At 41.8% G+C, this 20,040-nt stretch overlaps 1 pseudogene across 1 annotated transcript in view; it reads left to right on the top strand.

The window, feature by feature from the left end:
• The window catches only part of LOC308512330 (centriole and centriolar satellite protein OFD1-like), a 67,697-nt pseudogene extending 50,922 nt beyond the window's left edge, over positions 1–16,775 (top strand). The window contains exons 15-17 of the transcript in view: positions 6,887–7,038; positions 7,694–7,846; positions 16,710–16,775. The product of the transcript in view is annotated as a centriole and centriolar satellite protein OFD1-like (transcript). The remainder of the gene's footprint in view (positions 1–6,886; positions 7,039–7,693; positions 7,847–16,709) is intronic.
• Positions 16,776–20,040: the final 3,265 nt, after the last annotated feature.

Genomic DNA, 20,040 nt, shown 5'->3' with positions numbered 1-20,040 from the left:
ACACAGTATTCCATTGTGTAAGTGTACTATAGTTTTTTTATCTACTCATCTGCTGATGAGCACTTAAGGCTCATTCCAAATCTCAGCTACTGTAAATTGTGCTGCTATGAACATAGGGGTGCATTTATTCTTTCTAATGAGTGCATTGGGTTTCTTAGAATATATTTGTAGAAGTGGGATCACTGGGTCAAATGGGAGTTCCATTTTGAATTTTTTGAGGAAACTATACTGTTTTCCACAGTAGCTACACCAGTCTGCATTCCCACCAGCAGTGTACTTTTCTCCACATCCTCGCCAACAGCTGTCATTTGATTTCTTGATGATAGCCACTCTGACAAGTGTGAGCTGGTACCTTATTGTTGTTTTGATTTGCATTTCCCAGATGATTAGTTACTTTGAGAATTTTTTCATATGTCTCTTGGCTTTCTGTATGTCCTCTTTGGAGAAGTGTCTATTTATGTTCTTTGCCCATTTTTTAATTGGACTGTTTACCTTGTTTTTGTTAAATTGTATGAGTTCTCAATATATTTTGGAAACTAACTCCTTATTGGATGTATCATTGGCAAATATGTTCTCCCATGCAGTAGACTCTCTTGTTATTTTCTTTTTAAAAAAATACTTTCATTGATTTTTTACAGAGAGGAAGGGAGAGGGATAGAGAGTTAGAAACATCGATGAGAGAGAAACACCAATCAGCGCCTCCTGCACACCCCCCACTGGGGATGTGCCTGTAACCAAGGTACATGCCCTTGACCAGAATCGAACCTAGGACCCTTCAGTCCACATGTCAACGCTCTATCCACTGAGCCAAACCAGTCAGGGCTCTTGTTATTTTCTTGATGGTTTCTTTTGCTGTGCAGCTGCTTTTTATTTTGATGTAGCCCCATTTGTCTATTTCCTTCTTAGTTTCCTTTGCCCTAGGCACTGTATCCATAAACATGTTGCTGTGTAAGATGGCTGAGATTTTGGTGCCCGTGATTTCTTCTAGGATTTTTATGGTTTCCCAACTTAAATTTAAGTCTTTTATCCATTTTGAGTTTATTTTGTGTATGGTGTAAGTTGGTCTTATTTCATGTTTTTGCATATATCTGTCTAATTATCCCAACACCATTTCTTGAAGAGACTGCCTCTGCTCCATTGTATGCTCTTGCCTCCTTTGTCAAATACTAGTTTAGTATAGTGGTGTGGGTCAATTTCTGGGTTCTTAGTTCTGTTCCATTGCTCTGTATGCGATACTTGTACCAGTACCAGGCTATTTTGATTACAGTGGCTTTCTAGTATAACTTGATATCTAGTATTGTTATTCCTCCAACTTCTCTCTTTCTCAAGCTTGCTGCAGCTTTTGAGGTCTTTTTTGGTATAATTTTTAGAGTATTTTTCTAAGTCTGTGAAATATGCCATTGGTATTTTAATAGGTATGCATTGAACCTAAAGATTGCTTTGGGTAGTATGGACATTTTGATGATATTTATTTCTGCCAATCTATGAACATGGTATATTCTTCCTCTAGTTTATATCTTCTTCTACCTCTTTTTTCAGTGTGCTATGGTTTTCTGAGTATACGTATTTTACCACTTTGGTTAAGTTTATTCATAAGTCTCAATTTTTTGTTGTTGTTGCAGTGCTAATTGGGATTGTTCTTTTATTTCTCTTTCTGAGCGTTCAATGTTGGTATATAAAAATGCCATAGTTTACTGGGTGTTAATTTTATATCCTGTTATGTTGCATCCCTGGCTTCCTATTCTTAGGGAAAATGGTTTTAGTTTTTAGCCATTGAGTATGATATTGGCTGTAGGTTTGTAATATATGGCTTTTTAATATGTTGAGGTATGATCTATTTCTACTTTACTGAAAGTTTTTATCAAAAAAGGGTGTTGGATTTTGTCATGCTTTTTCTGCATTGATTGAAATGATCATGTGATTTTTGAGTGTTGCAGTCTGTTAATGTGATATATCACATTTATTGATTTGTGGATATTGTACCAGCCTTGCATTCCTAGAATAAATGCCATTTGGTCATGATGTATGGTCTTTTTAATGTATTGCTGGATCTCATTTGCTAAAATTATGTTGAAGATTTTAGGGTCTGTATTCATCAGGGATAATTCTCTTTCTTTGTAGTGGCTTTATCTGGATTTGGGATTTGGGTAATGCTGTCCTCATAGAAAGTGATCCTTTCCCTTGGATATTTGGAATAGTTGAGGAGATTAGGTATTAGTTTTTCTTTGAATGTTTGATAAAACTTCCCTATGAAGCCATCTGGACCAGGACTTCTGTTTGCTGGAAGTTATCTAATTACTGCTTCAATTCCATCAGTACTTACTGGCTTATTCAGGTTTTCTGATTTTTCCTGATTGAGTTTTGGAAGATTGTATTTTTCTTATTTGTCCATAGTCTGACAAAGCAGTTACCTTTTTGCTTAAGACAGTTCTTCAGAAACCATTCCATTTTGGGAAATCATAGTATAAAATTGAAATGGCGGTTAATACCCATATACATCTTCAATGTGATTGTAGTATGTTAATAATTCTTTGTTTCCTTCATGTCTTTAAAAAAAAAAATAAGGACAGAAGAACCTTTATATTTCAGTTTTCAGAAGAGCTGATGACATTGGAGGAAAACTCGTCATCAAACTTGTCTGGCCCACTTTCTCTTTCTTCTTACTGTCTCTAATTTACACACTTCCCTCCCCTGTGTGGAATCAGGGAGGAAAGCTCTAGGGGGAGATTAGAGCTTTGTCTCATACTCCAGCCAGATCTTTTTCTCCTTGAACTAAAGAGTTTAAGCCTCAAGCTTGAAAGGAGATTTCTTAAGTAAAACCACCTCTTGTTTTTCCAGTGTTTGGATGGGACTATCATGTTCAACGCCTCTTGTAAGTAGTTTCTTGGTTCAAGTCAGCATACTCAGGGAGATGAGGAATTGCCAAACGAAACAAGAGACTTTGAAAGGATTGTTCTCACTGATTCCAGGGTACACCATCCTGTAAAGCACTCATTCAGCGAGACTTCATGAGAACCTTCACTTCATATATGAAAACTCTATCACCCAATATCACCTCATTGATTTAATTGTGAAAAAAGAAAAACAAACACCTCCTGTGTGCTGGGTGCTGGGCATACTGCAGTGGGACAACCCAAGCCCTTTCTTCATGGAGCTTCTAGTGGGAAAGTCAGCAGTCAGCTAGCCATCACCAAGACCTCTGATGGGATAGATACTGAGTAGGGGCAGTGGCCACCCAAGAGTGGCTGTGATAGGTTGTTTCGCAGAGACCTGGGTGAGTAGGAAATAAAAATAATACAATAAAGGAAACCAACTGAGTTCATAGGTGTTCTATCTCAGAGATAGAATGAAAATTATAACAATGGCTTTTAAAATTATTCTTAAGTAATGTTTACATTGATCATTGAAAAATTCTCTTATAATCATCATTTCCCCTCTTCATTTGGATACAAAGGGAAGTGAAAAAATCCAAAACTTGATATCTTTGAGATGTCCAGTGGAAATACTAATTAGGTAGCTACAAAGTACAGTCATGCACCATTTAATAGCAGGTATATATTCTAAGAAATGTGTCCTTCGGGAATTCATTGTTGTGTGAACATCAGAGTGCACTTTTGTAAATCTAGGTGGTACAGCCTCCTGTACATCCAGGTAGCCTATTGCCCCTCCGGTACAAGCACATACAGCATGTTACTGTACAAAACAAGATTAAATCAAGCACAGGAGAAAATGACGCCATCGAGAGATGTAATAAACATGAGGTATATGAAGTTGCTGCCCATATAACATGGGATGCTGTTTCACAGCACACTTTTCTTTATCATTAGAAAAAAAAACACTATCAAACAGTGATTAAAAGGGTAGTGTAGTAAATACATAAACCAGTGACATGGTCCTTTATTATATTTATTAAGTATTAGGTACTAGACGTAGTTGTATGTGCTGTACTTTTATATGACTGGCAGCACAGTGGGTTGGTTTACATTAGCATCTCCATAGACACGGGAGTAATGCATTGTATTACATCACCATGTGGTGATAGCCACACCACTTAGACAGTAGTGATTTTTCAGCTCCATTATAATCTTACCAGAGGCCTGGTGCATGATTTTGGGGGGTCCCTTGGCCTGGCTGGTGAACAGGGCCATCTTGTCCACTCCTGATCGGGGCCTACTGGCAGGGGTGGGGTCGCGGGAGCAACCATGGGAAGTTGTCTGGTCATGGGAGCTTGGCTATGGGAGCACACTGACCACCAGGGAGCAGATTCTGCCTTGAGCATCTGCCCTCTAGTGGTCAGTGCACATCATAGCTACCGGCCAGTCTTAACCGTTGCTTGGACTTTTATATAGAGAGAAGATGGGACCACTGTCATATATGTGGTCTGTTGAACGAAATGTTGTTATGCAATGCACAGCAAAGATATAGTCCTTTTTTCTTCTTTATTGTTTAAAGTCAGCAACCAAACAGCATTTCTATTTTGAGATTGCTATTCCATGTGATAAAGCGATGGCATTTAGGTCTGCAAGCAAGAAGAAGATTGCATTTCTGCCTGTGAAAATGATCAACTGCCTCCTCTGGTATTTGAATTTCATGACCAGGAGTATGAGTCCGAAATGACTGTGTTGTTTCTGTCCTGTTAGCAAAAACCTTCAAAATCCTTTGGTGAACCTATGAATTTGTCTCTTAGCATTGCTGGGGGGAAAGTGTAGCCTACAAAAGTTTAGGCTCTTCCAGAGCCAGAGGAGAAAGGCAAGCATAGCCATCTGTGGGATTGACATTGAGTTAAACCTGTGACAGGTGAGGACTTTTGCTTTGAGCTACAGGGAATAGACAAATAAAGCCTGGAACAATAGATGTAGAACAAACAGATTCATGTGGTTGTGAGAAGGCAGGTACAAAATACTGTGTAAATGTGGTGGTGGAGAGGTGTCACTTTAGGAATACTGTTTTTCTTAGTGGCTGTATCTTGTATTCCTTAGCCAGAAGTGTGCTAAGGTTCCTTCTTATCCACAACCTCACCAGCACTTATTGTATGACTTATTAATGGTTGCTATTCTGGCTGGTTTGCAGTGGCACCTCATTGTCATTTTAATTTGCATCTCTCTAATAATTAGTGACATTGAGCCTATCTTCATGTCTCTTGCCATTTGTATGTTGTCATTGGAGAAGTATCTATTTAGATTTTCTGTCCACATTTAATGGGGTTGTTTTTCTTTTGGTGGATTATAGGAGTACTTTATGTGTTTTGGAAATTAACCCCTTACCATATGTATTATTGGCAAATATGTGCTCCAATACAGTGGATTCCCTTTTCATTTTGATGCTGATTTTTTTTTGCTTTGCAGAAGTTTTTTAATTCAATGTAGTCTCATTTGTTCCTGTTTCTCAAGAATGTTGAGGCTAGGGGACCCTACCTCCCTCCCTATGTGGGAGTCTGTTCTGTGGTACTCTTTCCCCCTCCCTACTTTGGAGTCAGTACTTGTTCTTTAACAAATCCCCGCCTTTGCTATACTGAAAAAAACAAAAAAAAAAAACAAAAACAAAAACAAAAACGAATGTTGTGGCTATTTTGGGGTCTTTTTCAGTGTTCTGTATCTCATTTGAATGTTCAGAACATTCAAATTTATATGCAAATATAATTTTTTTGCAAAATTCTAGATCTGTGAAATATGCACTTGGCATTTTAATAGTGATTGCATTGAATCTAAGGATTGCTTTGGATAGTAGGCACATTTTAATGATATTAATTCTACCAGTCCATGAACATGGTATATTCTTCTGTTCGTTTATCTCTTTTTTCAGGGTCCTGGGCGCTTGCTCAGTGGTGGGGTTGTGTGGGAGAGGTGGGAGGAAGTGAGTATTAGGTTAGGGAGAGATTGAAAGCAAAGCACAGAGCAAGGGAGGCACAAATATACCCAGGTAGCATGAGTCTGCTGCTGGAGGTGCAGTGTTCCCAGTGCAGAAGTAGTGTACTATTTCAGGTCAGTCCGGAAAGAAGGTGTGGACACCACCAGAGCAGAGACAGCAACAGAAATCCAGGTCTTCTTTTCAGGAAATGAAGGGTGCTGCTGATGGTGGTTGCTTGAAGGCAGAGAGACTGATGTCAGGGTGAGCACATTGATTAGGTTATTTCAGCTCAGCTGTCCAGGTAAAAGGTGAGAGGTAGTCTTATTGCAGTATCTGGGGGAGTTAGAGCCTGTAAGCCCTGGTGGATGAGTGAATGTAGTGTAGAAAGGCATGATAAAAAGGGACAGGAATGATAACTTCAGGTCTGAAGCTGATGCTGTGGGATTTCCAAGTGTTGATGGTAGGGAACTGGCCAGAAATGCGGATGAGACTCGGGGAGGGATCTGTGCTAGAGAAAAAGATGTGAGAATGATCAGGGCAGAGGTAATAGCTAAAACTCCAGGAAGGGATCGGCCCAGGGCAAGTGGGAAATGTTGGTAAGATGACTAGGGGGGTTCAGGGGCGGGGTGCTGGTTTTGTACTAATTTTGTACTGTTCTGGGCGGGAGAGGCTCGATTGCTTTTGTGGGAATTAGGGGAAGAGTTATACAACTGCTGTATAAATACAGACTAATGTTTAAGTTAGAATCCTAAATAGAGAGTTACAACTGAGGATAGAGGCAGAAATGCAAGGCTTGCGAAGGGCAGAGTACAGAAGAAGGGGTGAGGAAGATAAGGAAATGTGTTGTGGCAGGAGGACAGTTGAAGTTGTTCATGGCAAGGGTGACTTGTTTTCATCTAAGTAAAGTAAAAGGCAGATGCTGTGCCAGGTGTGGGGCTGGAGGCTGCGAGACCATGAAGATGGATCAGCAGGCCAACACAATCAACTGAGAGTTGAGCTGTCTCCCTGGGCCTCTGCTCTTTATTTTCTGTCTCTTTAGGTGCAGATGAGAAAGAAGTTAGAGAAGAGAGTGAAGAAGAAAGAATATGGAACCTGCTGAAAGAACAGAAGCTGAGAGAAGAAAGAAGGCAGAATGAACAGAAAGCTTTGGAAAGAGAACGGAGAAAACTAGAAAAACTGGATCGAGAAAAGGTATAATAAGCATAGCTCAGTTCTCCATGCTAGTAGGTAACTTTTAAAAAGCTTGCTGCAGGCATCCCAATCCTCTCCTGTGCTTAAGCCCACTGAAAAGGGCTGTACATGGGCATAATAGGGGTCTCATAGGAAAAGGGAGCTTTGCAAGTCTGTGAGCATGCATTCTCATGTTCCTGAAAACACACTCGGAAAGGAGATGGACTCTGCTTTGCTGTAGAACTTCCCTGTGTAAGGGGTTTCAAGGTCAGCTGGCTAGGACCAGAAGAAACTGGGGGAGGTGGCTGCCAATCTGGTGGCTTCCTCAGGCTGCCCTGCCCTCCTCCCTCCTCATTGTCTTTGACTTTCTATGTCCTGATTCTGGTCCCAGGCAGATGGATTACCCTGCTACTTCTCATGCCTGCTGGACCTTACGTAGATTAATCTTCTGTATCATGTTCCTTGAATTCCTGGCTCATTTGATCTGGAACACAGACACTTTAGGCACAGTAATTCCTATTCTTCATTACATGATATATTTGTGCCACTTTGATAGTAGCAACGAATGAAACAGTTTTCTGTCATGCACATGTCACATAAAGAAACAGAGTTATAGTACTATGTGTTTTTAAAATGTATATGTGTATCTCCTATTTTGCTGGTCATCTATTTACAGCAGATTATTGAAGAGTCTTTCAAGACGGAAATGGAGAAAGAATTAGAAGTGAGTGCTCAGGAAATGAAAGACAAATCTGTTTGTGGTGAATATGCTTTAAAGAAATACATGCATATCACCCAAAAGGACCAAGACCTGAAGAAGGTGGATAAGGTACTGATGCTATGGACCAGTGGTCTGTATGTGAGGATGTGAGGGCTTCTGTGGTTTGTTAGAAAACCTTGGGACAGGAGTTGGAGACAAAAGGTAACAGCAGAGGAAATCCAAAATTCAAATGGAGCCTCAAGTCGTATGTATATTACACTTCTGACAAAATGTTATCTCCTTTGCTTGGGCCAAAGAGTGAACAGATCTTGATTGGTAAGGTTTGTAAAATTGGAGCTATCTCATTATTTTCAGAACAAGAATGAAAGTGCTATCAATGAAAAACAAATGGATTGGTACTATCTGAGACATGAATTCTATATAATAAAATCCTAATATGCAAATGGTTGAACCGCAGAATGACCAGTCATTATGATGGGCACTGACCACCAGGGACCGATGCTCAATACAGAAGCTGCATCCTGGTGATCAGTGCGCTCCCATAGGGCTCATGGCTGGCGAGCGCAGCGGTGGTGGTGGGAGCCTCTCCCACCTCTGTAGCATCGCGAAGCGATCAGTGGGACATCCCCCGAGGGCTCCCAGAATGTGAGAGGGTTCTGGCCGGGCTGAGGGACCCCCTGAGTGCACGAATTTCATGCACTGGGCCTCTAATATATTACATAAGTCTAGAATACTATGGCTATTGAGAATGCGCACAGGACAGTTAGAGTGCTTGCTAAATTTCACATCTAAAAGTCAACGTTTTGGACTCAAATTATATTTAGGCAGTCCTCGGGTTACGTTGAACTCGATGTATGTTGTTTTGCGGTTACATCACTATCTCCCATTTACAGTGTTAATAAAAAAAAGTTCCGTCATTTCGACATATGTACATATGTGCTTTGTTTTTTATTATCTGCCACAAGTAAAGGTCAGGAATTGTTATCTTGCTTTAATTTTTTTTTTTTTTACTCTTTCACTTCATTACTGCTGTGTATGTGCTCCATGTGAGTGATGTAGGTGATTCTATAGGTGGGTTCCGACTTAACGGGGAAAATCGCGTTATGTCGCGATATAACCCGAGGACCTACTGTATATTTCAAAAAGTTTTCAGCCCAACCAGCATGGCTCAGTGATTGAGTGTTGACCTATGAGTCAGAAGGTCACAGTTTGATTCCTGGTCTGGACACATAACCCAGGTTGCTGGCTCGATCCCCAGTGAGGGACGTACAGGAGGCAGCCAATCAATGATTCTCATTGTTGATGTTTCTATCTCTCCCTCTCCATTCCTCTCTGATATTTTATTTTATTTTATTTTTTATTTTAGTATTTTTTATTGTTTTATTTCTTAAAGTATTATAAAGAGTATTACATATGTCTCCTTTTTTTCCCGCCCTTGACAATCCCCTGGCCTCGCTTACCCCCAGTGTCTTATGTCCATTGGTTATGCTTATATGCATGCATACAAATCCTTCAGTTGATCTCTTGTCACCCCTCTCCAGCCACCCAGCCCTCCCCGGCTTTCCCGCTGTAGTTTGACAGTTTGTTTGAGGCAGCTCTGCCTCTGTATCTATTTTTGATCATAAGTTTATAATGGTCTTTATTATCCATAAATGAGTGAGATCATGTGGTATTTTTCCTTCATTGACCGGCTTATTTCACTTAGCATAATGCTCTCCAGTTCCATCCATTCTGTTGCAAATGGTAAGAGTTCCTTCTTTTTTACAGCAGCATAGTATTCCATCGTGTAGATGTACCACAGTTTTTTAACCCATTCATCTACTGATGGGCACTTAGGCTGTTTCCAGATCTTACCTATGGTGAATTGTGCTGCTATGAACATAGGAGTGCATATATCCTTTCTGATTGGTGTTTCTGGTTTCTTGGGATATATTCCTAGAAGTGGGATCACAGGGTCAAATGGGAGTTCCATTTGTAGTTTTTTGAGAAACTCCATACTGTCTTCCATAGTGGCTGCCCCAGTCTGCATTCTCACCAGCAGTGCACGAGTGTTCCTTTTTCTCCACATCCACTCCAGCACTTGTGTTTTGTGGATTTGTTGATGATAGCCATTCTGACAGGTGTGAGGTGGTACCTCATTGTTGTTTTGATTGGCATCACTCGGATGATTTCAGTGACTTTGAGCATGTTTTCATATGTCTCTTGGCTTTCTGAATGTCCTCTTTTGAAAGGTGTCTATTTAGGTCCTTTGCCAATTTTTTGATTGGATTATCTCCCTTTTATTAAGTTGTATGAGTTCCCTAGTTGGAGATTAAAAACTTATCGGTGATAACATTGGCAAATATGTTCTCCCATGCAGTGGGTTTTCTTGTTGTTTTGTTGATAGTTTCTTTGCTGTGCAGAAGCTTTTTATTTTGATGTAGTCCCATTTGTTTATTTTCTGTTTAGTTTCCAATGCCATAGGAACTGTATCGGTGAAGAAATTGCTTTGGCATATGTCTGAGATTTTGTTGCCTTTGGATTCTTCTAATATTCTAATGGTTTCTGGTCCTATATTTAAGTCCTTTATCCATGTTGAGTTTATTTTTGTGTGTGGTGTAAGTTGGCGGTCTAGTTTCATTTTCTTGCATGTATCTGTCCAATTGTCCCAACACCATTTATTGAAGGGACTATCTGGACTCCATTGTATGTTCTTGCCTCCTTTGTCAAATATTAATTGAGAATATTGGTTCGGGCCCGTTTCTGGGCTGTCTGTTCTATTCCATTGATCTATATGTCTGTTCTTGTGCCAGTACCAGGCAGTTTTGAGAACAGTGGCTTTGTAATACAACTTGATACCTGGTATTGAGATCCCACCTACATTGTTCTTTCTCAGGATCGCTGCAGCTATTTGGGGTCTTTTTTCATTCCAGATGAATTTTTTGAGAGTTCGTTCTAGGTCTGTGAAATATGCCATTGGTATTTTAATGGAAAGTGCCTTGAATTTATACATTTCTTTGGGTATTATGGACATTTTAATGATGTTGATTCTACCAATCCAAGAACATGAATATTTTCTGAATAGAGGTCTTTTACCTCTTTAGTTAAGTTTATTTCTAGGTAGCTTAGTATTTTTTGGTGCGATGGTAAATGGGATTGCTTTTTAAGTCTCTCTTTCGGTAAGTTCACTATTGGTGCATAGAAATGCCATTGACTTCTTGGCAGTAATTTTGTATCCTGCTACATTGCCAGATTCATTTATTAAGTCTAATAGTTTTTTGATGGAGTATTTAGGTTTTTTTTATGTATAATATCATATCATCTGCAAATAAAGACAGTTTTACTTCTTCTTTTCCAATTTGGATGCCTTTTATTTCTTCTTCTTCTTGTCTAATTGCAGTGGCTAATACTTCCAGTACACTGTCAAACAGGAGTGGTGAGAGTGGGCATCCCGGTCTTGTTCCTGTTCTTAGGGGAAATGGTTTTAGTTTTTGCCCATTGAGTATGCTGTTGGCTGTGGGTTTGTCATATATGGCTTCTATTATGTTGAGGTATGATCCTTCTATTCCTACCTTGCTGAGAGGTTTTATCAAAAATGGGTGTTGAATTTTGTCAAATGCTTTTTCTGTATCAGTTGATATGACTGTGTGTTTTTTTTCTTTCAATTTGTTTATGTGGTATATCATGTTTATTGATTTGCGGATATTGTACCATCCTTGCATCCCTGGGATAAATCCTACTTGTTCATGGTGTATGATCTCTCTTATGTACTGCTGGATCTGATTTGCCAAGATTTTGTTGAGGATTTTGGCATCTATGTTCATGAGGGATATTGGCCTGTAATTCTCTTTCATTGTGTTGTCTTTACCTGGTTTTGGAATTAGGGTGATGCTGGCTTCATAAAATGAGCTTGGAAGTGTTCCTTCCTCTTTAATTTTTTGTAGTAGTCTGAGGAGGATAGGTTTTAGTTCTTCCTTGAATGTTTGGTAAAAGTCCCCTGTGAAGCCGTGTGGTCCTGGGCTTTTGTTTGCTGGAAGCTTTTTGATGACTCTTCAATTTCTTCCATAGTTATTGGCCTGTTGAGATTTTTAGATTCTTCCTGATTGAGTTTTGGAATGACGTATGTTTCTAGGAATATGTCCTTTTCCTCCAGGTTGTCTAGTTTGTTGGAGTGGAGTTGTCCATAGTATTTTTTAACAATCATTTGTATTTCTCTGGGGTCTGTTGTTATTTCGCCATTATCATTTCTGATTTTGTTTATTTGGGTCCTCTCTCTTTATTTCTTGGTGAGCCTGACTAGAGGTTCAACAATCTTGTTTATCCTTTCAAAGAACAAGCTCTTGGTTTCATTGATTTTCTGTATTGTTTTTTTTGTCTCTATGTCATGTATTTCTGCTCTAATCTTTATTATCTCCTTCCTTTTGCTCCTTCTGGGCTTTCCTTGTTGCTCTCTTTCTTATTCTTTGAGAGGTAGTTTTAGATGATTTACTACCATTTTTTCTTGTTTGTTGAGATAGACCTGTAGAGCTATAAAGTTCCCTCTCAGGACTGCTTTCATTGTGTGCCATAGGTTTTGGATTGTTGTGTTTTCATTGTCAGTAGTTTCCAGGATGTTTTTAATTTCTTCTTTGATCTCATTGGTAACCCAATCAATATTTAATAACATGCTATTCAGCTCCTAAGTGTTTTTATTTCTAAGTGTTTGAAAATGTTGAGTTGTTTTTATTCTAGTTTATTTCTAGTATCATGCCCTTGTGGTCTGAGGAAATGCTTGGTATGATTTCAATCTTCTTGAATTTGGGGAGACTTTGTGACCCAGTATGTGGTCTGTTTTTGAATATGTCCGATGAGCACTTGAGAAGAACGTATATTCCGTGGCTTTGGGGTGAAATGTTCTGAAGATGTCAATTAAGTCCATCTGATCTAGTGAGTCATTTAGGATTGCTGTTTCTTTACCATTTTTTTTTTTTTGTCTAGAGGATTTATCCAGTGATGTCAGTGGTGTATTAAAGTCCCCTACTATGATTGTATTGTTGTCAGTCTCTCCCTTGATATCTTCCAGGAGTTTTTTTTTATGTATTTGGGTGCTTCTGTATTGAGTGCATATATGTTTTTCAGGGTTAAATCCTCTGTATATTCAATCCTTTAGTATTATGAAGTGGCCTCCCTTATCTCTTATTATGGCCTTCACTTTGAGGTCTATTTTGTCAGATATAAGTATTGCTACCCCAGCTATATTTTCATTTCCAGTTGCCTGAAAGATATTTTTCCATCCCTTCACTTTCAGTCTGTGTGAGTCCCTGATTCTGAGGTCAGTCTCTTGTGGACAGCAAATGTATGGGTCATGTTTTTTGTTTTGTTTTTGTTTTTGTTTTTGTTTTTTTTCTTTTTATCCATTCAGCCACTCGATGTCTTTTGGTTGGAGCATTTAGTCCATTTACCTTTGAAGTTATTATTGAAAGGTACTTGTTTGTAGCCATTTCTATTTTTTCTGTGTGTTTTCTTTCTGAGCTTTTTATTTCTTCTTTTTACACTGATCCCTTTAGCATTTCTTGCATTGCTGGCTTGGTATTGATAAACTCCCTTAGCCTTATTTTGTCTGTGAAGCTTCTTATTTCCCCTTCAATTTTGAATGATAGTCTTGCTGGATAGTGTATTCTTGGATTCATTGCTTTGCTTTGCATCACTGTGTAAATTTCCGTCCATTCTTTTCTGGCCTGATGTGTTTAGTTGAGAAATCATATGATAATCTAATGGGAGATCCCTTGTATGTAATTTTCCGTCTCTCTCTTGCAGCCTTTAAGATTCTCTCTTTGTCCTGAACATTTGCCATGGTAATTATGATGTGTGTTGATGTGGGTCTTTTAAGGTCACCTTGTTTGGGACTCTCTGTGCTTGTGTGACTCTTTTTTCTTCCCCACCTCAGGGAAGTTTTCTGATATTAGTTCTTCAAATAGGTTTTCTAAGTCTTGTTCCTCTTTCTGTTGTTCTGGCACCCCTATTATTCGCATGTTGTTTCGTTTCATGTTGTTCCATAGCTCCTTTAGGCTCTCCTCCTGTCTTTTAATTTTTTTTCGCCAATTGCAATTCAGTTTGGGAGTTTTGCTTCCCTGTCTTCTAATTCGCTAATTTGGTCCTCTGCTTCTCCTAGTCTACTGTTGAAACTTTCAATGGTGTTTTTTATTGCAGCTATATCTCTCTTCATTTCTTCTTGGTTCTTACATAATTTATTGATTTTTTTTATCTGTTTCTTCTTGCTTCTTGCATAAGTTGTTGAGTTTTTCCTTCATCCGGTTTATGCACTCTAGGACCCTTAATCTGAATTCTTTTTCTGTCATGCATGCCTCGGTTTCACTTAGCTGCTTTTCTGGCGAGTCCTCCTTCTCTTTCTTTCGGGGGTTTCTTTGTGTACCCATGTTTGATCTCACCGACATATCTAGATGTTGAGTCATTCAGCGACTGCTCCTTGGGTGGCAGTGGCTCCTCGGGCTGTGGTTGCTCCTCTGGCGGTTATTGTAGCAGCTGCTCCTCAGTTGGCAGCAGCTCCTCTGGTGGGTGCTGTTCACAGTTGTGGTGGCTCCTCTGGCTGGTGGGGGGAGGCTTCACACACAGAATCTGTTCCTGAGACAGAGGATGTGCTGATCACGAAGCTGCTGTTCCTTGGTTGGGGCTGGCTACGCACGCAGCTGCTACTCCTTGACCTGGGGCGGACTGCTCACGTGGCCGCTGAACCTTGATTGGGGGCTGGCTGCATGCTGCTGTTGTTCCTCTGTGGTGGGCTGCTTGTGGGGCTACTGCTCCTAGTATCGGCTGCTGCTCATCAGACAGGTGCAGGCTGTTGTGGCTCTGCTCCTCCGGTGCATGCTGTGTAGAGCTGCCACTCACCAGATGTGGCCGGTCTGCTCATGTGGTTGCTGTTTCTTGGACCGGGTTCGGCTGCCGCTGCTCCTCGAATGGGGCCAGGCCACTTGCAGAACTGCTGCTCCTCGGATGGGCACACAGCTGCTGTTCCTTGGATTGGGTAGGCTGCTTGTGCGGCTGCTGCTGCTTGGACAAGGGCAAGATGCTTGTTCAGCTGCTGCTCCTCGGACAGGTCAGACTGCTCATGTGGTTGCTGCTCTTCGGACGGGGAAGCGGGCTGCTCACACAGCTGCTGCTCCTTGGATAGGGGCAGGCCACATGAGGCTGCCTCTCTTTGGCTTGACGCAGGCTGCTCACGGGGCTAATGCTCCCTGGACAAGAGTGCACCGCTCACATGTCTTTTGCTCACGTGGTTGAAAAAATAATGTGTACAGAAGTAGGAAATAAAGGAACAAACAACAAAAAAAGAAGAACAAAGAAAGAAGAAAGAATAAAAGCAACAAACAAAAAAAAGGGGGGGGGGAACGACAAAAAAGAAAAACAAAAGCTAACAAAATAATAAATAAAATTGAAAAATTGAAATGTCATTCCTTTGGCTGGGTTAAGATCCCAGTTTTCTGGAATGTCTGTGATCTTCTGATATTTTCAAAATCATTTTTTGAAGAGTTTCAGAGAAATCAAAATCTACACTAATAAAAGAGAAAAATGGTAATTGGCGTATGGCACTACCCTTTTCATTGGGTAATCAGGGCTATATGCAAATTAACTGCCAACTGAGATGGCAGTTAACTGCCAACAAGATGGCGGCTAATTTGCATATGTAGGCACATGCAGGGAGGCGAAAGGGAAAGCAGGAAGAAGCTCCCTGCCACTGACAGTGATGGGAAACCCAGGGTGGAACTAAGAGGTGGGGGGCAGTTCAAAGGCGGCCCTGGGGCCACCTTTGCCCTGCCCCCCAGCCATGATCTGAAAATCAGGCGCCTTTGCCACCCTGGCCAGTGATAGCAGGAAGTAGGGGTGGAGCCAGCGATGGGAGCTGGGCACGGTCGAAACTGGCAGTCCCGAGAGCTAGGGGTCCCTTGCCTGTGCCTAAAGCGGAGCCCATGATCGCGGGGCCGCTGCAGCTGCGGGTCCCCGCTACCCGAGCCGGATGCCTCAGCCAGAGGCGTCCTGCAGGGGCAGGGGCGGAGCCCGCGCAATGGCGGCGCCCCCCGCTGCCACTGCGGGTCCCCGCTGCCCGGGCCGGATGGCTAGGCCAGGGGCGTTAGGCCTGGGCAGGGGCGGAGCCTGCAACCACTGGGAGCTGGGGGTCCCCTGCGCAGGCCTAATGCTTCGGCCAGAGGTGTTAGGCCTGGGCAGGGGCAGAGCGGGGGATCACGGCGCTGCTGCCGCTGCGGGTCCCCGCTGCCCCGGCCGGACGCCTCGGCCAGAGGCATCAGGCCTGGGTGGGGGGCGGAGCCGGGGATTGGGGGGATATGATGGTCCCCTTGCCCAGGCCTGAAGCCTGGGTCAGAGGTGTCAGGCTTGGGCGAGGGGTGGAGCAAGCGATCAGAGGGAGATGGGGGTCCCCTGCCCAGGCATGATTCCTGGGCCAGAGGCCTCAGGCCTGGGCGGGGGTCAGAGCCAGTGATCGGGGGGAGATGGGGGTCCCTTGTCCAAGCCTGACACCTCTGGCGGAGGCGTCAGGCCTGGGCAAGGGGCTGATCAGGCGATCGGAGGGTGATGGGAGTCTACACCTCTGGCCGAGGCATCAGGCCTGGGCAAGGGGCAGAGCCAGCAATCGGAGGGGTCTGGGGGTCCCCTGCCCAGGCCTGACGCCTGGGCCAGAGGCATCAGGCCTGGGCTGGGGGCAGAACCAGTGATGGGGGGAAATGTGGGTCCCCTGCCCAGGCCTGACGCCTCTGTCAGAGGCGTCAGGCCTGGGCAAGGGGCCGATCCTGCGATTGGAGGGTGATGGGGGTCAACGCCTGAGGGCTCCCAGTATGTGAGAGGGGGCAGGCTGGGCTGAGGGACACTACCCCCACACACACACCCGGTGCACGAATTTCGTGCACCGGGCCCCTAGTTGTTTAATAAAATTAATACATTAATACACCTCTAATTTCAAAATTATTCTTTCTCCTCTTTTCAGAGCTCAATAAAGAGTGTCAGAGAAGACTCACAAGTGGACAAGCTGCTCCCTAGTGATAAAGATTAAAGGTATCCTTTCCCCAACATTGTGTTCTTATGCAAATCATTCATCACATTGCTGACTTTGTTAGCCCAAGAGCATTGTTCATATGTTGAGGTCTGCCTCTAAGAAACTATTGAATTAATCAAAATTACTGACTGCCAAAAGAATCTTTTACATTTTGAAGTTATGATATGGCTACTGATTAGGAAAGGAATGAGAACATTAGAAAGGTCCCCTAATGAACTGACAAGAATTTAACAAATTTTTAAAATTTTTGTCTTTCTCTAATTTAGTTTCACAGGGCTGTCTCATGAAGAACCAGATGACTTCTGGTAACCACCTGTGTTGCCCAGCTTTTTTCTCATGTAACACAATGTAATAAATACAATTCTCAATAAAAAATGTTTGTTTAATACAGGGTGGTTTCTTTTTCATCATTTAATTTGGTACTCTAGTGTATAAAATTAAAAATAATCAGAATTTCTCATACTTAGACCTTTCATTACACTAGAATGAGCTGTTACGTGTTTTTTTCCTCATTTTTGTGTTAGATATTTCTTTGAAAATCATGTTATTGGTCAAATTTCCGGACTGCATTTTGGTCGTTTCTTCTGTGTTCCTTGCTCTCCAGAGTTGGGCTATTGCCTGTCAAACCAGAGGCCATCTTCCCCAGCACCATCCTTCTGATTTGTCCCTCAAAATAAAGACAAAGGTTTTTCATTCTAGGTGCCAGAAACAGCATAGTACACTGGGCTTTATTTCTGACATCTTTGTCTTGAGAATGAACCCAAACCCTGAGAAGAAAAGGTAACAGTTACTGAGCACTTACTGACTGTGTGTCAGGTATTCTTTAAACTTGTACCTGTATTAACTCACTTAATGCTCATATCAGCCATATGAAGTGTGACTGCCTGCATTTTATAGATTAGGGAACGTGGGACACAGAGGTTAGAGACTTGACCAAGGTCTTGTGACCATCCAGTTGTGCAGCCAGGACCCAGGTGTCTAGACCAGCATCGCTGCCTCTAGCCTGGGCTGTGCTGGAGCTGCTTCTATGGAATACATCCCAGGACTGGGAATGGCTCAGCCCCTAGAAGCTCTTCCAGAATGGCCTTTAGAAAATGCACTTCACCCAAATCCAGCCTAACACAGGAAGGATTTATCTGGTCAGTCCTTCCATGAAAATCCTGGAGTGGATCATCTTCCTTTACAAATACAAGCTAAGCTGAATTGTTTTTGCCATTAATACTTGTCTAGCCCTTGAGTTCTACAACAAAATGATAAGGCTTTTTAGTGTTATTCTTTAGGCTTTAAGAAATTTATCTTTGAAGTATTTTTAATCCTTGACAATATGTTTTTCATTTCTTAGTTTTTTTAATTTTAGAGACGGGGACAGAGAGAGACATCAGTTTGGTTGCCTCCCCTACGTGCCTGACCAGGGATCAAATCTGCAACCTGGGTATGTGCCCTGACAAGAAATCAAACCTGTGACCTTTTGGTGCACTCCAACCAAGTGAGCCACACCAGCCAGGGCTATTGAAGAATATTTTGGAAAGTAATTGAAAGAATTTAAGCACTATTTTTTTTTTTGTCACAATTAGCATAAGCAAAACATTTACTCATGTTGCCACCAAGAATTTGACATCTCTTGCAACAGCTCTTAGATAACATTATTTTTCTTCCAGCTTTATTGAGATAAAATTGACAGAAGATTGTGAGTTTAAGGTAAGGTATATAATGTGTTCATTTGGCACACTACTGCAGAATGTTTGCCACCATGGAATTCAATGACACCTGCATCATGTCATATAATTATCAAATATTTGTGGTGAGAACATTTAAGACCTACTCTCATCAATATTCAATTATACAACATAGCATTATAACTATAGTTACTATAACACATAATAGATTTCCCAATCTTACTCATTCCCTAACAGGGAGTATATGCTTTTTGGCCAACATCTCTTTTTGCCCACTACTCAGCCTCTGGTAAACCCTTACTTTAGTCTCTGTTTATATGAGTTCTTTTTAAGATTCCACATATAGAGATTTAGCATTTGTCTCTGTAATTTATTCACTTAGCATACGAATCATCCATGTTGTTGCATATGCGAGGATTTCCATGTCTTCTCATGGCTGTGTTTCTAGGAATTTATCCAGGATGTTCAATTGTTGGCCTATAATTGTTCATAGTAGTCTCTTACACACACCCACACATATTTTTCTCCATTCATCCCTTATAGACACTAGGCACTTAGGTTGTTTCTATATCTTGGCTATTGTGATTACTGCTGCATTATACCTGCTAACATTGGAGTGCAGAGTCTTCAGTATTCTGTTTTCATTTTCTTTTGATAATACCCAGAGGTGGAATTGCTGATCATATGGTAGTTCTATTTTAAATATTTTGAGGGACCTCCATATTGTTTTTCATAGTGGTTGGACCAATTTACATTCTTACCAAGAGTGCACAAGGGTTCCCCTTTTCTCCATATTATCACCAACATTTGTCTTCTTTATGATAGCCAACCTAAATGTGTGAGGTTATAGCTCATTGTGGTTTTGATTTTGCATTTCCCTGATTAGTGATTTTGAACACATTTTCATGTACCTGTTAGCGATTTGTATGTTTTCATTGGAAAAACGTCTTCAATTCTGCCTATTTTTTGGATTAATTGTTTTTTGTTTGTTTTGGCTTAGGTGCATTTTATTGGTTTTCTGTCAGAATCCTTCTACAAAAGGGCAAAGTTAAAATCCAAGTCCCTAGTAAGGCAGTGAGAACCCTCCCCTTTACCCAGAGCCCTCCACCCTTCTCATGTTCATGGAGGTGGAGAGGGGGCTAATTCCATCCCACTTAGTGGGCTCCGTTAACGTCATAGGTAACATACAAGTTTTACATTTGTCACAGACGTGTTAGAAACCCCAAAAGGGGAAAGACCTTCCCCCTAACTCACCCTGCCCCTCAACCCCACCCCTCACACGTTGGTCCTGGCTGCAGGAGCCTGTCGTTAAGAACTGGTGCCATCCAGCAGGAGTTCTAACCCCAAGAAGGCCACGGCCAGGTTATAATCCAGGAACATCCGTCCTCCAGCAGCACTGCGGAGCCCAGCACCATCTCACTCCCGGAGGCCGGCTATGTGCAATCTGGGCCAGGGAGAAGCCGAGGATGGGCAGGGAGAAGCCGAGGATGGGGCCGTGTCCGGGAGCTGGTGCAGGTAAATGCAGTCAGACTTGAAGGGGCAGCGGTCATTCCCCCGCGCAAAGTATCAGCATCGGATCTGGCTGG

This window comes from Myotis nattereri (assembly GCF_964212035.1).
Source record: "Myotis nattereri genome assembly, chromosome: Y".
NCBI classification, from domain to species: Eukaryota; Metazoa; Chordata; class Mammalia; order Chiroptera; family Vespertilionidae; genus Myotis; species Myotis nattereri.
The sequence above is the reverse complement of the archived record's forward strand: the minus strand, read 5'-3'. Positions and strand labels throughout refer to the sequence as shown.